Genomic DNA, 14,905 nt, shown 5'->3' on the forward strand with positions numbered 1-14,905 from the left:
TAATTTCAGGATAAATTGACGCAAATTCAGAAATGATGAAAGAAATAATTTAGAAATTCACGGAATTTCGGTCAGAATGCACGAGATGACTTGGGGCGGTATTCACCGACATAGTTTAAACTATAGTCGCAATTCTTTGATAAGAGATCGACACGGATTGGTTAAATTCAGGTTTTTAACCGATCTATGTTGATCTCTTATCCAATAATTGTGACTCCAGTTTAAACCATGTCGGTGAATACGGCCCTTAATACAATAACAAATACAATCCACGGAATCTTCTAGAAAGTCAATGGACAATATGTTTCCGTTTTTTATAAATTGACCGATAGTCTATCAGGAAGTTCAAGAGGTTAATCTATGGTTTATTTATGATGTGATAGAGACGGGGCCAATTATGTCCTGCGATGAATGACGTCTTAGCGGAATCGATATCGCGCAATAAAAATAATCAGAATTCAATAACCAAAACTCCGACGTTTAATTCCAATCTTGGTAATGGGGTCTGCATTCATACACCACAGCCATCTGTCATCTATCGGTGACGAGGATGACTTTTCCAAACTGAAAGTATTAGTTCTGAGAAAGGTACATTACGGGAGGTGTGTGTGTGTGCGTGGAGGGGATGACATGTAGAACGAGGAGGGGGCAAAAGCTAAACAGAACCATCGCGATCGTTACCTCAGTTGATCGTTATGAAATATCACGATGGTGGTGGGAGAACAGAAGAGGGGGATAACTCACACAACTTCATTTCATAGGGTTGCAATAAACCCTCGCGATGAGGAAGAGAGGTTGAAAAAACAGTCAGCTGGATTGAATTTATTCCACTGGCGTCTGGACGGAGTATTACGTCCCTGATCGTAAAGGGTTTAAAAGCATTTTCATAGATGAAACCATTATTTTAAACGAATATCGCGGTAGAAATAGTATCATTTGACATGAATACGTCATTTAAATCATACATCGACAATACCCGGTACATCACGAGAAAGTTGCGTTGTTTCTGATATATCAGAAAGTACGAAAGGCAAATACAAATTGATGATACCGTCAGATGGCATATTGCAAATACCAATCCGATGATACCTCTTCTCGTCCTGGCACCAGGTCAGGTACCCTGACTCATAAGTAAATGGTTTTACACCGTCTTCGAATGTGTAGGTACGGGATGAACATGGATCTTGTTGAGACAAATTACACGCAACTCTATGCCAGCACAAAGACAACTTCTTCAGAGATTTAATTAACATTAAATGCAACTCATTGCACTACAACGGGGTCTAACAGACGTAGACATGTTTGAACTGGCGGCGCGAAACTTATACCAATTTCGACAGTAAAAACAAATTCCAATGAATTTCACAACCGCAAGAAAGTTTTATTTACATATTTTAGTAGGCACGCGTGAGCGCACTCTTATCAGATGCAATAAATTTTTGAGATAAATCTTAGTGTTATAAATATAACATAGAAATTTTTATGCAAATTTTAGTCTGTTATTACCTTTTAGGCCAATCCTCCCCCTTTCAGACATTCCTACAGTTCCTGTTCCTCACATAGGCGATCGAGGCGTGTGCCCAGGACCCAAAATTGCAATATCTCGCAATAAGAACAATTAAAATTCAGTAACCAAATCCGACGTTTAATTCCTATCTCGATGATCAGAGATATACACAAGTCAGATATACACAAGTCATGCACCGGTAACGACAGTAACTTGAAAGTCTGGGCCCTGCTTCAGGATGTGGGGGCCATGCCTTTACTCAACAGAGACAACTTCAGCTGGAGGAAAATGTAAGTCTCTTTACTTTTCCTTTTTGTTCTGAAGAAGCACAACCGAGAAAATCTCAACAATCTTATTAATATATATAATATCTTATTAATTAATATCTCACCCCAGACTATGTCTGGCCTTACCGAGATAATTTCATGTGGGTTATCACAGACGGGCTCTGAATGAGCGCAAGTAATTAGGGCAATTAGTTTTTTGAGCCGAATCTGGAAATTTTATAAATACAACAAATTTCTACAAATTTCTGTCTTTTATGAGCTTCTAAGCTCCTAATTTCAGCCATTTCTGCAGATCTATTGACAGTGACTTTTCTTTTACGCGTGGCCAAACGCGTCCATGTGGTAATTATTATACTAATTCATAGTCAAACACATTGACTGGGCGCAGGGAATCCCGTAATATAAGTTTAATTGTAGAGAGAGATAGAAAAAACGTACAGCATGGCTGCGTAAACAACACTGAGCGTTGCCACTCATGTGAAAAGTAAATTGTACAAGATGAACAATACAGAGGCGTGACCATTCTGTAAACCAGTAGAATATAAAACTTCAACACTCCCCCCCAGAAATTTTCCGTCTTTTAAGACTGAGAATGATAGGATTTGAATTTATAATATTACAATAGAAGTGTCCGAAACTTCTTTCTTATATCAGCGAATATCTCCATGGACGAGCCCTGTTCCTTATGAGCTCGGGCCTTGGGCAAAAGAAATTCATCATCCCCCTTTGCATGTGTAAAATTCGTTGAAGAATAATCACAGAAGATTATTGTGCAATAAATTACCGTGTCAAAATAAATTCTGAAATATTCGATCATGAATTGCAAATTTTAAAATTCAATAATATGAAAAAGTTGCAATATTCTACAAAAAGGGGGGGGGGAGAAGGGGCAAGACCAAAATATAAAAGACGGCAAATTTGTGGGGGGAGTGTTGAAGTTTCACATTTTACTGGTTTACAGAATGGCAACGCCTCTGTATTGTTTATCTTGTACAATTTACTTCTCATATGAGTGGCAACGCTCAGTCTTATGAAAAGTGAATGAATGACATCGCGGTTGATCCATGGGTTAAAGAGACTTTTAGATGATGTATTTTTCAAGGGAACAGTGGCTTTACATTTATCAATTACAGATTTGAATTTACTCCAGAGAGAATGAATGTCGTTAGAGGAAGAGGAGGAGATGAAACCAGGGAGATGCGTACGAAGGATGTTTTCCATAAGAGGAAAGTTGTCTATTTTAAAATTAAGTTTAGTAGTGAGTTTAAAGGAAGGAATAGTGTGATGAAGGAAAAAATTAACAAAGGGAGTTTTGTGGTCAGAACAACCATCAAAAACATATGAATCAGATACCGAGATTTTGTTGGATAAAGCTATTAAATATAAAGGAGAGATAGAGTTGTTGGATATTCTAGTTGGTTCTAAAATGGTTTGGACGAGATTAAACTTGAGGGAAAAAAATAGAACACTATGGTTGATGCTGTGATTGCCTGAAAGGGACTGCATTTCATGCCAATCCATTCCGGGTAAATTCCAATCACCGACAATAATTATGATGTGAGAGTTGAAAAAAATCATCAAGAATTGATTCAAGTTCTACGAAACAGTTAAGATCTAGAGCTAAGTAAAGAGGAAAAAAATGGCTTTAGGGGGGGTGCAGTTGAGATAACGCTATTCAGCACCAACGATCTCCAAATTGGAATCCAGGGAGGGATTTCGGTAAGAGGGATAGAGGGCTTTTATAAAGACGAGGGCGATATCACCCCTTCGGGAGTTTCTGTCTTTACGGAAAGCCGAATAGTTTGGTGGTAAAATTTCGGAATTGCCGATGTTGTTATTTAGCCATGTTTCAGTGACAGCTAAAAAAAAAATCTGGAATATGAATTAATAGAATGGATTCGAAGGAATCAATTTGATTGATTATACTTCTTGTGTTTATGGTTCCGATTCTGAAGGGGCTTTGTTTTTGAGATACCTCATGAGAAACTAAGGGAATGATGTTCGCGGGGTGGGACCTAAAGGGGCGGAGGAAGAAGGAGGAGAGAGGTCAAGGGGGGTTAGTTCTATAAAGAGATTGGGAGATAGGAGAGATGTCATTAATGTTGGGATCCCAGATATATTTGGTGTTCTTAATAAGGGCGAAGTTGTGAAATAACTTTAACTTCAAGCCGTCATTGCGGAATTTCTGGGAAGCCCTCCAAATTTGACCTCGTAGTCTGCGTGTCTCAGGTGAAAAGTCCTCGCAAACTGAAAAGCAGCTGTCTTTAAAATTATAAACGTTTTTCAAAATTTCAGGTTTGACTTTAAATTTGTTGAATTTAATAATTGAAAGTCTAGGTCCAAGGCTTCTTTTGGATCCAAGTCTATGATATCGATATCGGATGGTGAGTTTTAAAAGTTCGGAGCAACATTTGATTACTTTAGATTCGAGAACAGAGGGAGATTCACCGTCCGAGGCTTCCTCCGGGATACCACGAAAGATCAGATTGCCATGACTTTAATACGAGAAGTAAAGTCAAAAGCTGAATGAGATATTTATGTTGGTGCAACATCTATTATTATTTTGAATCAGCAATTAGGGCAAAAGGCTTTATACGAAAAATAATTCCTGCTTTTTAATCAGGAGAACCCTAGGGCCACACAGCAATGCATGTGTGGTAAGTTCAACTCCCTATGCTTTTTGCAATTTTTTCCCATTCACAAAGCATCGAAATAGAGCAGCTTTCTTTATGCACTGTATCCAGGGATTAACTTCAAGACTATATTTTATACAAGGATGACGTCACTCTCCGCTACCATACGAAGGTTTTTAACAACTGGCTATTGCGAAGATATATTTCGGAAGGAGAGAAAAAATTCAACTGCTCCTGCGGGGAATCAAACCCACGTCCTTTCACTTTCCGGGTGAACGCACTAGACTACAAAGGCACAGAATCTCTCGATCTTTCTTTGGAGCTCGTGTACACTGAAAGGGACCGTACATGGACGACCGGACCAGACTCAGGTCAAGCTCACAACTGCTGACGTTGCCACCAGATGGCGACTTATACAAGGATGACGTCACTCTCCGGAAAGTGAAAGGACGTGGGTTCGATTCCCCGCAGGGGCAGTTGAATTTTCTCTCTTTCCGAAATATATCTTCGCAACAGCCAGTTGTTAAAAAACCTTCGTAAGACTATATTTACCCCAAAAATCTCCTATACTTCTTTTAATAGCAAACATTATCACATATCAATAACACATGCAAGCCATACCAGGTTACATTTACTTCAATATCATTTCAATATCATTGAATGTATTTACATAAATTTAAAAAAAAATAAATTAATTTTGTAATTTAAATCAATGATTAAAAAAAAAATCTGATTTAAATCGGCGTACCCTGACCAAGAAGTCACAAAATATGAATAGGAATAGATTTCGGTATTGAAATGGTGTTTTTGAGCTATTGGCTGATCGGTTCACCGTCCATTGCACGGTTCCGTTCGGCACATATATACGCTCTAGCGAAGGAAACTCTCTATCTTCTCTGTAGTTTAGTGGTCAGAGCACTCGTTCGGCAATCGAGGGACCCGGGTTCGACTCCCGGTAGAGGCAGAGGTGAGTTTTTCCTTCCTTAAAAAAAAATTAATATCTCAAATAATAAATATCTTCACAACATCCATGAATGAACGCCAGGGTCTCTGTCACCGGACTTATCCCGTTGCCGAGATCTCTTCCAGCCCAGCTTCGTCGCAGAGTCTGGAACAAAGTGAGTGTGCACACCTAACAGTCTGAGTGTGTAGCTGGTGTTGTGTATGAAATTTCAGTGCTGCCATCTATACTTCAAATTGTGAGTGAAGTGTAATGATTGAATATTTGTAACGTTGCAGGCCTGTTGCTCTCTGTGGCGAGACTTTTTAACGAGGAGATCGGCTCGCATTCGCGACTTGAAGTTGGGAACCACAGTAAACCAACTTCAGCCGACCACCTTCACAACATCCAGTCTTCCGTATATCTTGTATTAACAAGTGAAGAGCGACATTCATGTCATATATAAGAATTCTGTTGATGTCAAAATATTTTTTGAAAAATGTAATTGCTATTAGTTGAGAAGAAAAAGAAAATGGTTGAGTTAATTCTTTTCTGTGTACAGGCAGTCCCTTAAAATGCAACATTGGAGGCAATGAAAACTTGAAAAAAAGTGATAAATTGCCAAAACATATTTCAATTAATATGGCCTTTGAAAATATTCAATTTTTTTTTTTTGCAAATGGACTTTTCAAAGTGGGATCTACATTTCAAAAATTAGAGGTTGTGACACACGGAGACAGTATACAAAGTTAACTTCTTCATTTTTATGTAGGCTATACGAAACAAACAAATTTTGATATACGGGTTGATTATAAAAAAACTATCCCGACATATGGGCCCCTAACTATCATACCATTCACAGAAACTGAATGAAATTTTGCCATAAGGTATTTTGAGGTATGCGCTTAAGAATTATATGGAAAACAACAGTGTCACTCTTACAGTTACGGTTACAGTGAGATAATTTCGAAAATATCAAATGGCAACACCAAGTTTTTTTGTATTGGAATGCGATCTCCATACTGAAAAACACTAAATAGCGTTGGAATGGAACCTGTAGCACGAAAATCCCCGGAGCTAGGCAAGGAAAAAGGACTTTGCCGTGCACCAGAGCATTAATGTTCGTTTCATTCGTCACACCGTTTGAGATCCCAGCCTGATTAGTCCACTACAAGGTCATGTGGAAAATTTGTGAAACACAATAAAATGCTTTATTTTATGCTGCTTCTCTGTCCTTATTGGTTGTCCTCACTTTTAGCCTATCTACCGCCGGTGATTTTCATGCTACAGTTGCCGTTCGAACGCTATTTAGGGTTTTTCACAATGGAGATCACATTCCAATACAAAAAACTTGATGTTGCCATTTGATATTTTCGAAATTTTCTCACTGTGACCGTAACTGTTAGAGTGACACTGTTGTTTTCCATATCATTCTTGAGCGCATACATCAAAATACCTTATGCCAAAATTTCATTCAGTTTCTGTGAACGGTATAATAGTTAGGGGCCCATATGTGTGGATAGTTTTTTATATAATTACCCTGTATTTTAAAGTAACTGCACATTATTTGCAACATTTTCGTAATTGAAAGTATGTTTTCACAGCCAACGGTTTGTATGGCCTGTATATTACCAGGAATAAAGAACAATTAATACAATTGAGTTTCAATAGAATAGAATGAATTTTAAGCATTTTCTTTCGACTATTTGACTTCGATAAAAATTTTGGGGAAATTAAAATTTATTTTAAACAAGTGCATTTAATTCGAAACTGTGGCGCTTATGTCATGCTTAGTCCTCTATGGTCCCGTAGGCATTTGAATGTACATCATAGTTTCCCAACCATTTTTGTCCCATCGCCCCCTTTTTTCAGAAATTTGTTTTCACTCATGGCCCCAACCTCAACGCTAAATAATACCCATAGGATCCTATGTTATACCCAATTCCTGGAACATTCCATCGCCCCCTCCAGGAGGCGTTAACGCCCACGTTGGGAATCACTGATATACATACAAAAAATATATATATATTATACCTATTTCTTTTCTTTCTTTTCTTCTTCTTTTGGCATTTTAGAAAGTTCATTTTTTTAGTGTCATTTCAGTTTTTTTCATTTCAGAAATTTTTTAACATGGAAGTTCTTAAAATAATGTACAGATGGCGTACGCATATATTCTATTTTTTATTTTATTTCGCCCTCTATTCTCCAACAGGGTTGTTCCTTTCTTGTACCACGGGGACTGCTTGGACAGTGTTGTGTAATGATGGAGTGCCTGCCTGCCTACAATAACCGTTTTGTTGGTGATTATGGGTTCAAACGCAGATTCTTTGTATCATACTTTTCTCCGATTGCATCATACAATTCAGGGGCGGCTTAAGCGAGGGTGCAAGTGTTGAGGCGCACCCAGGCGGTAGGTTGTAAGGTGCGGCAGCGTAGACTTTACTTAAGACGTGAGACTCTGAAATTTAACACAGTAAAAATTCATATGAAATCACGTTTTTGAGTCATACCTCGACAACGGAGAAACGTTGAGAAAATAGATAAGGCCTCTGAACGTAACACCAGAAACAAGAATGTAAGCTATCTGGGCGGCTCGAGACAAAATATGTACCCGTGTGGGACTTATTTTTGCGCCTTCTATATCTTGCCATCTCCATAGCCCTACCTCCTGCGTCAGTTCCCCTATTCTGGAATCGTTCGTGGGGGCCCCTTCTACAATTAGTTTATAGAGTGAAAAAAGAAAAACTATAAGAATTTAGTCTCGAGCCTCAAGCTGGAGCCCGGTCAGCCTCCCTTGGAAGGTCATGCCCCTCCCTCATAATTTATCCAAACAATTCCTAACAAAAAATTGTTTTCGCCCTTTAATTTCAGATTTGGCGCCCCTCCAGAGATGACAGTTTGATTTTTTTCGACATTCACCTCAGATTTAGCACCCCTCTTGAGTGGTGCCCCGTGTGGCCGCAATGGGTCGCATGGCCAAGCGCCGCCCCCGTTCAATATTACAAGGGGCATGTGTGCATTTTGGTTCCCTCGCCCAGGGCCCCACAAGAGCCCGGGACAGTTTTCATAATTTTTTGGATTTTTCACGCTATAAATTAACTATAGACGAAACCGTGGGAAATCTGACTGGGGAGGGGGGAGCTCTGCTCTAGGAGTTGGGGGGGGGGGGGGGAAAGAGGCAGGGCCTCACTCAGAATTTGTCCCACAATAGTCAAATGAAAGCAAAGGAAAATTTTGGCTTTTCACTTGTCCGGCTTCTGGAGTACTAGAAACACCTTTGAAAAAAAAATTCTTAATGTAAAAATTACCCCGTTAAATACCATCTTTACAGGATAAGTGGTGATTGCTCACAAAAATAAGTGCTCTTTCAAGGATTAAGTTATCTGGCGTTATTAAGAACGGTAAAATAATGGAACAGAACTGGAACAAAAAACCGAAAGCGGGACGTATGATCACACACTTTTTGCACGGTAAACAATGACGTGCGGCTTCCTTTTGAAAAAGAAAATCAGGTTTATCTCCAGGTCCCCTTCATTGAAGCCCTATCAGCATCCTGGCAGGATCATCAGTAAGGGCGGCCATAGACTTGGAAGTCTGGGGGGGGGGGGCAAGGTCATTATTGCTGGGGGGGGCACGATGATGATGATGTCAATTCATATACACACATATACATTAGATCTGCCCACTCCACTTTGATGCTGGGGGGGCAATGTTCCCCCACGCTCCCCCGTATCTCCGCTCATGGGGGCAACGCATGGGGCTTCTCACCCGGACGGCATGTAAGCTCGAGCCGCCTGCGATTTAGTTAAACCAGTACGGAACGCAACGTCAAGAGACTGAAATAATATTACATTTTAAACAGGTTTCCATTTCACAAAGGTGCGCAAATACATAAATACTTTAATCAGTGTAGGGACATTTTGTTTGACACCGTCAAAGTAAGGTTTCCGTCTCATGAAGTGTCCGTCTTTTATAGGTTCCACGCGACGATGATGCCTCCGCTTTCGACGTTTGTGGCTAATAAGACCGTATTTCGGGAACGAATTATATTCTCGTTAACCAAGGCATCACTATCTGCAACGTACGTATGAGTTTGAGCGCCATCTATCTTTCAAAAAAGATAACTAAAAAATGAAACTTTTTTTTTTTTTTTACGCAGCCGGTTTGAGAGCAGGTTTTATACCACACACAGTCCAAGGGTTAAAATCAAGGCAAACTGTACATTGTACTCTTAATTAACCGCTTTGGTAATTGGAAAATCCACTCTAATCAATTAAATTTGCTGCGTGGATGTATATTTTTTATATTAAAGATGTGCTAACAGCACCATCTAACATCCGTTTTTATAAAATAATTTATTTATTTATACGTTTTTATATCGAGGGTGAACCATAGAGCACTGTTTCTCAACCGCCAGGGCCCGGCACGGTACCGGGCCCTGATATCATTCATACCGGCCCGCGAGCGATTAGCCGTTTCATTTTTCCTCACTTATTTTACTTTGGTCATGTGTTTGACAGGGCTTTTACAAAATGAATGAAACCGGTCCGCGGGCTTGAAAAGGTTGAGAACCACTGCCATAGAGGGCCAATACAAAAATGTTCGGCTTAACCGGGCATATAACTCAGGTTCTTTTGCAGTCGGAACAAATGAATCAGCTCTCAAAAAGATAGTGTTGTATCTTGCATTTTTTGTTTTAACCCTCTATGGCGCAGTGTATAGTTCAATACACATGGAAAATACATCGTCAAAAAACCCATTATATAGCAACTTTATTCCCCAATTTTTTTATATTTTACAAAGAGCACATCATTTAATGTAATTTCAGTGCAAAATACAGTTATATTAGTACAATAATTTTTTTATCTAGAAAAGAGTTGATTCCTTGTTGGTGTAATTTGTTGAGAGCTGCTGAAATTTTACTGGTTCAGAGATTTGAGAATCGCATCAAAAATTGATGACATTGGAGAAATAAAATTCAAGATAACAACTATTCAACTTAGCCGAGGCCTAAATTACACTATAAAATTTCCATAATAGTTAATTTATGAAACTTGAAAATTGCAACGAATAAACGTATCGGTTACATTTGTTTGACTGTAACCAATGAGCGTATTGATTGCATTTCTCAAGTTTTTTATAAAATATACTTTTAATTAATCTTTTATATTGCGATATCGGCTTTAGTAACACTTTATGTATTTATAGATAGCATCAAAAAATCAAGGCAACTTGTATACTTTACCCTTAATTAACCATATTAGCTAATTTGTATATAATTTATTGAATTCCTGCGCTGATGTATTGTTTCCAACTGGAAATATACTACCAACAGCACCCATTTACGCAAGTTTTGGTAATTTTTTTATATTGGGGGTGAACCATAGAGGATGAAAATATATTTTAGGGGTTTCATTCTATACCCTGCGGTGCTTATCGAATCGTCTAAAACTTACGTATAAATATAATAAGACACAAAATCTTCAAAGTCTTACCGTATTTTCAAGTAGCAACTGCAGCAAATGGATGCACCTGAACACAGATGTCATATTAACAGGGTCGTGATTGTCTGAGATCTTTTTTGTACGATGAGAATGAAAAAAAAAATATGACAATTACGTAACATACATTGAATAAACCTTGGTTTGTGACCTTGCGAATGATGTCCGTGTGTGTATGTGTGTGTCGCCCGTAAGCTGTCGCTCGAAAGCAAAAAAGTAAAATTGTAACTGTATACGAGTTATCACGAGCGCGTGCCGCTTTGTCTTCCATAAGGTAGAAGATTCGCTATAGAATTTTTCTCTTCGTCGTGATGGACAATTCTCATCGAATTGATGCATCAATGGCTCGATTCAACGTTATCTAGTGAATTTAATTTGCATTTTAAGATGGGTATAATATTTGCAATTTTCATTATCGCGATTTTTCATTCATAGAAATGCTCCTTTTTGGGGTTTTCATCTGATAAGACATGGCCTCAAAAACTATACCGTGATATCATTAAGAAAAATGAATTAACCATTGATTTATTTCAAGTTTAGTGCACATATTTTTGATTGCATATGCTATGTTGCACCAGCACAATGCTGTACGTATTTTCAATGCGTATTTTTTTTCAAATGTTAAGAAAAAAAATTGTAAACACATTAAACGCATATAAAATACCACATGATAATAATAATATTAATAACATGATAATAATACAGTAAAACCTCTCTCAACCGACACCCGTGATTTACGGTCACCTTTCTTTTGCGGACAAATTTTTTCCCACCGGTGTCCGCAAAAGAGAGTTCTTTTTATTGATGGTAATAGTAATAATTCAAACTGAAATTGCCAAAGATCATGAAATTTGTCAAGCTCGGGTATCAAGCGCTACAAATAATGTCGATGAAATCGAAGAGGATTTGAGTGAGAGGACAAAAATTGATCGGAAAACGGAAGAGAAAATACAATTTCCACGTCGCTGACTAATTTCTATTGCAATTATTTTATGACGAAATGCCAAAAAATGCATCAACCAACCTCGCCACGATTAGGCAAAAAAAAGAGGAAATCGCCAAAAATTATTGGAAACTCCGGAAACATACAAACACATAATATGATGATTATACTTTCGATTTGAAATTTCATTTGTGTTGATTTTCTCTCTCTAATTTGATTTTTGAATTCATTTCGTCCTATATATACGTTAATGAAAATGCATAATCGCAGAGCATTTTAATAAGTTTCATAAATTTTCAAAAATTTATCCGTTTTAACGGCGATTATGCATAGCACCCAAGCGTCGTTGGTGAATTTTATAAGTACTAAAGAATTATCATATTTACCGGTGATTATGCTGCCCGAAACCCCCCCCCCTCCTCTATCGATATTGACGTAATACTTGAATGACCCCTAATAACAAATCATAATACAGTCGAATCCCTTTATGACGAACTCCAAGAGACCAGAGCAATCACTTCGTGAAATTTCGTTATAAATGAATTCCAGATTTTTACATTGTTCTCATGTAAACGTATTTGGGGGATTAGAAAAGTTTTCGTTAAAACGAGATTTTTTTCGATATAACGGTATTCGTTAAACGGGATTCGACTGCACATCTATTACGGTAGTTATTTTATCATATTCATGCATCTCGTTATAAATGAAGTAACAAAAAAAATATATTGTTCTTCACACACACATACATATAATATCCATAGAGTGCGCATGCATATACACAAAACGGACTTTATGATCATTTTTCCAGTATGTAACATGTTGTCTTTACAACGAACAGTGAGCACTTATCATTGAAGGGCCCAACTTGCCTCTTCCATAGTTCGAATGTCTTTGTGGGACCTTCCTCCTTGTTCATCACTGACCGCTCCCAGGTTATCAGGGGGAAAAAAAATCAAAATGGTTTCCTGGAGTTATCCAATTCCCAAGATTTTTGCGAAAACAGATACTCATATATATGTTTCTTGTCAAATGAAAAGGTGACTGAACAGCGTGGGAGGAGATTCAAATATCTGTCCACCAATTTACGTGCGAACTTCCGTAAGCCATAGTGTCAGATGTAATTTTCAAAACGCTCCAGGCTGAGTGCTGTCTAAATGAATGAGCCCAGGGGCTTCTCGATAATGAGAACTGGATCATTTTCTAGATAGTATTCAAATCAAGGTTACAGTGCTAGAAACCGAGGGACACCCAGGCTCTGTCACACCTAGGTCGACCTTTCTGGAGTCGAGAGCACTTCCTGTACCTATCATCAAACAAAGAGCACCCCTTACTGCAAGGGTTCTCAACGTTTTGAAGAATGCGGGCCACACTTCATTTGTTTGAAAACGTGTCGCGGGGCCGCTCAGTAGGTCTTGAATAAGCTGTTGGTAATTTTCTTTCGTTTTTTGTGGTTCCCTAAAAACCCTTTCATGGCAGATGTGAATGATTGCCATGCATCGAGTTCTCTGTGATAACAAAATCACTCGATAGAGTTCTTATTAGAGGAATATACTCTCTGTACACACTACAAATTCCTCATCTTCTCAATTTTTTCGAATTTAATTTTTTTTTTAAATTTTTCTTTCAGGTGCGAGAGACCTGGGCCAAACTTGTCCATAGCCTTCATAATGTTTTCCATTTCTTCCCGGGCCGTACCGGGGGCCTCAAGGCACTGGTATCAGCAGACGGCACTGGTATCAGCTGCCAAATTTGTTGAAAAATTTATTAAAAGATTAATTTTTAAAATTATGCAAGAAAAGAGACATGAATGTCAATTTTACCGTTTCTTTTTGAATTGCCAAAATGCGCGTTTTCGAACTTTTTGATTTTTAGATAGACCATGGATTTACTATATAAGGTGATCTCTGTTAATTCGCCCTTCATCTCATCAACTATTTGTCGTAGGAGTAAGTTTCCAATTTGAAGAATGCTAAAAATGTGTCCAGAAACTACTCTGTTTCAGTTTTGAGAATGAAAATACAGTGTGTCACAAAATATAAAAAAAATTGATTTACATGGACACCCTGTCCTGAAAAACCCAATTAGAAAGCAGTTGCAAATTCAAAAATCTGCGAAAAGTTGGGAAAGAACATCGTAAACTAAAGGGCAACGCACCTTTCCCTCATTTATGCTGTTCTTTCACAACTTGTCTCCGATCAGGACCGGACTTGAAGAGGGTGTGAAAGGTACGGTCGCACCGGACCGCAAAATTTCAGGGGCCGCAATTTCTTCAAAATAAACCTTTTCCTTTCTCGGCAGATGCTTTGGAAATTTTTGATTAAAATTTAAAGATATCTAGCAATTTTTTCCCCTTGAAAACCTCCCCCTCTCGTTGGAGTTACCATCTAGTCTGCAGGTACCAATAGTGCGCACAAGGTGAATGTTTGTAGTTTCATTCGGCGATGCCGATGCCTCCACTACTGATGTTCCACAGTAAACTGTAGCATGGATATCTCTAGATGATGACCGCTCCGGAGCGAGGCAACTTCGACTGTCCTCTGGAGTGTTAATCGCATGCCTTCATTTAAACCTCTGAACTGTCATGTTTCCCTTGAGAGGCTTGAGAATTTTTCAGTCGTAAACGTTACCATCTGAATCATTCTCTCATATATTCCGGAAGACTGATATACAATGTGTAAATTCTAAATTTTGACAATTTTTACTACTGAGCTTCCGGAAAAAAAAATAAGACGTTTCTCTCTGATTTTTTTTTCTCAATCTAATTATTCACCTAGCACAGTGCCAACATGAGACATATTATGTTTCATGAACAGAGCTGGATCTTGAATCCTGCGAACTATGTGACCGCAAAAGGGGCCAACTGAAAGGGGTGATTTTTTTTTTATCACCAAAACATCATTCGCTTACACTTGAAAAATATGCAGAACCGACCCTGCTCATGAACAGGGAGTTCATGCATGAAAACATTTAAGAGCACAAATTTCCGAACATTGAGAATGTAGGCTACGTTGCTTACAGTGCCGGTAGTTCATTGCTTACTATTAAATAAATTATATCTGAGGTTTAGGCTGATATTTCAGCTAGTGTGTTGTTA

At 38.3% G+C, this 14,905-nt stretch overlaps 1 protein-coding gene across 2 annotated transcripts in view; it reads right to left on the reverse strand.

Annotated features, from left to right (window-relative positions):
- Positions 1 to 14,905, reverse strand: part of LOC149081471 (carcinine transporter-like) — an 86,066-nt gene that overhangs the window by 52,670 nt on the left and 18,491 nt on the right. The window contains exon 1 of one of the 2 annotated variants that reach the window (XM_089238396.1): positions 10,863 to 10,882. The exons of the other annotated variant lie outside the window; for it this stretch is intronic. The gene's annotated coding sequence lies outside the window, so the exon portion shown is untranslated. Of the gene's footprint in view, positions 1 to 10,862; positions 10,883 to 14,905 lie in introns of those variants that run through there. 2 annotated transcript variants of the gene reach the window in all.

Source organism: Pholcus phalangioides, unplaced genomic scaffold (genome assembly GCF_987345545.1).
Source record: "Pholcus phalangioides strain wild (caught in Gottingen) unplaced genomic scaffold, Ppha-v1.0 ptg000010l_1, whole genome shotgun sequence".
NCBI lineage: Eukaryota > Metazoa > Arthropoda > Arachnida > Araneae > Pholcidae > Pholcus > Pholcus phalangioides.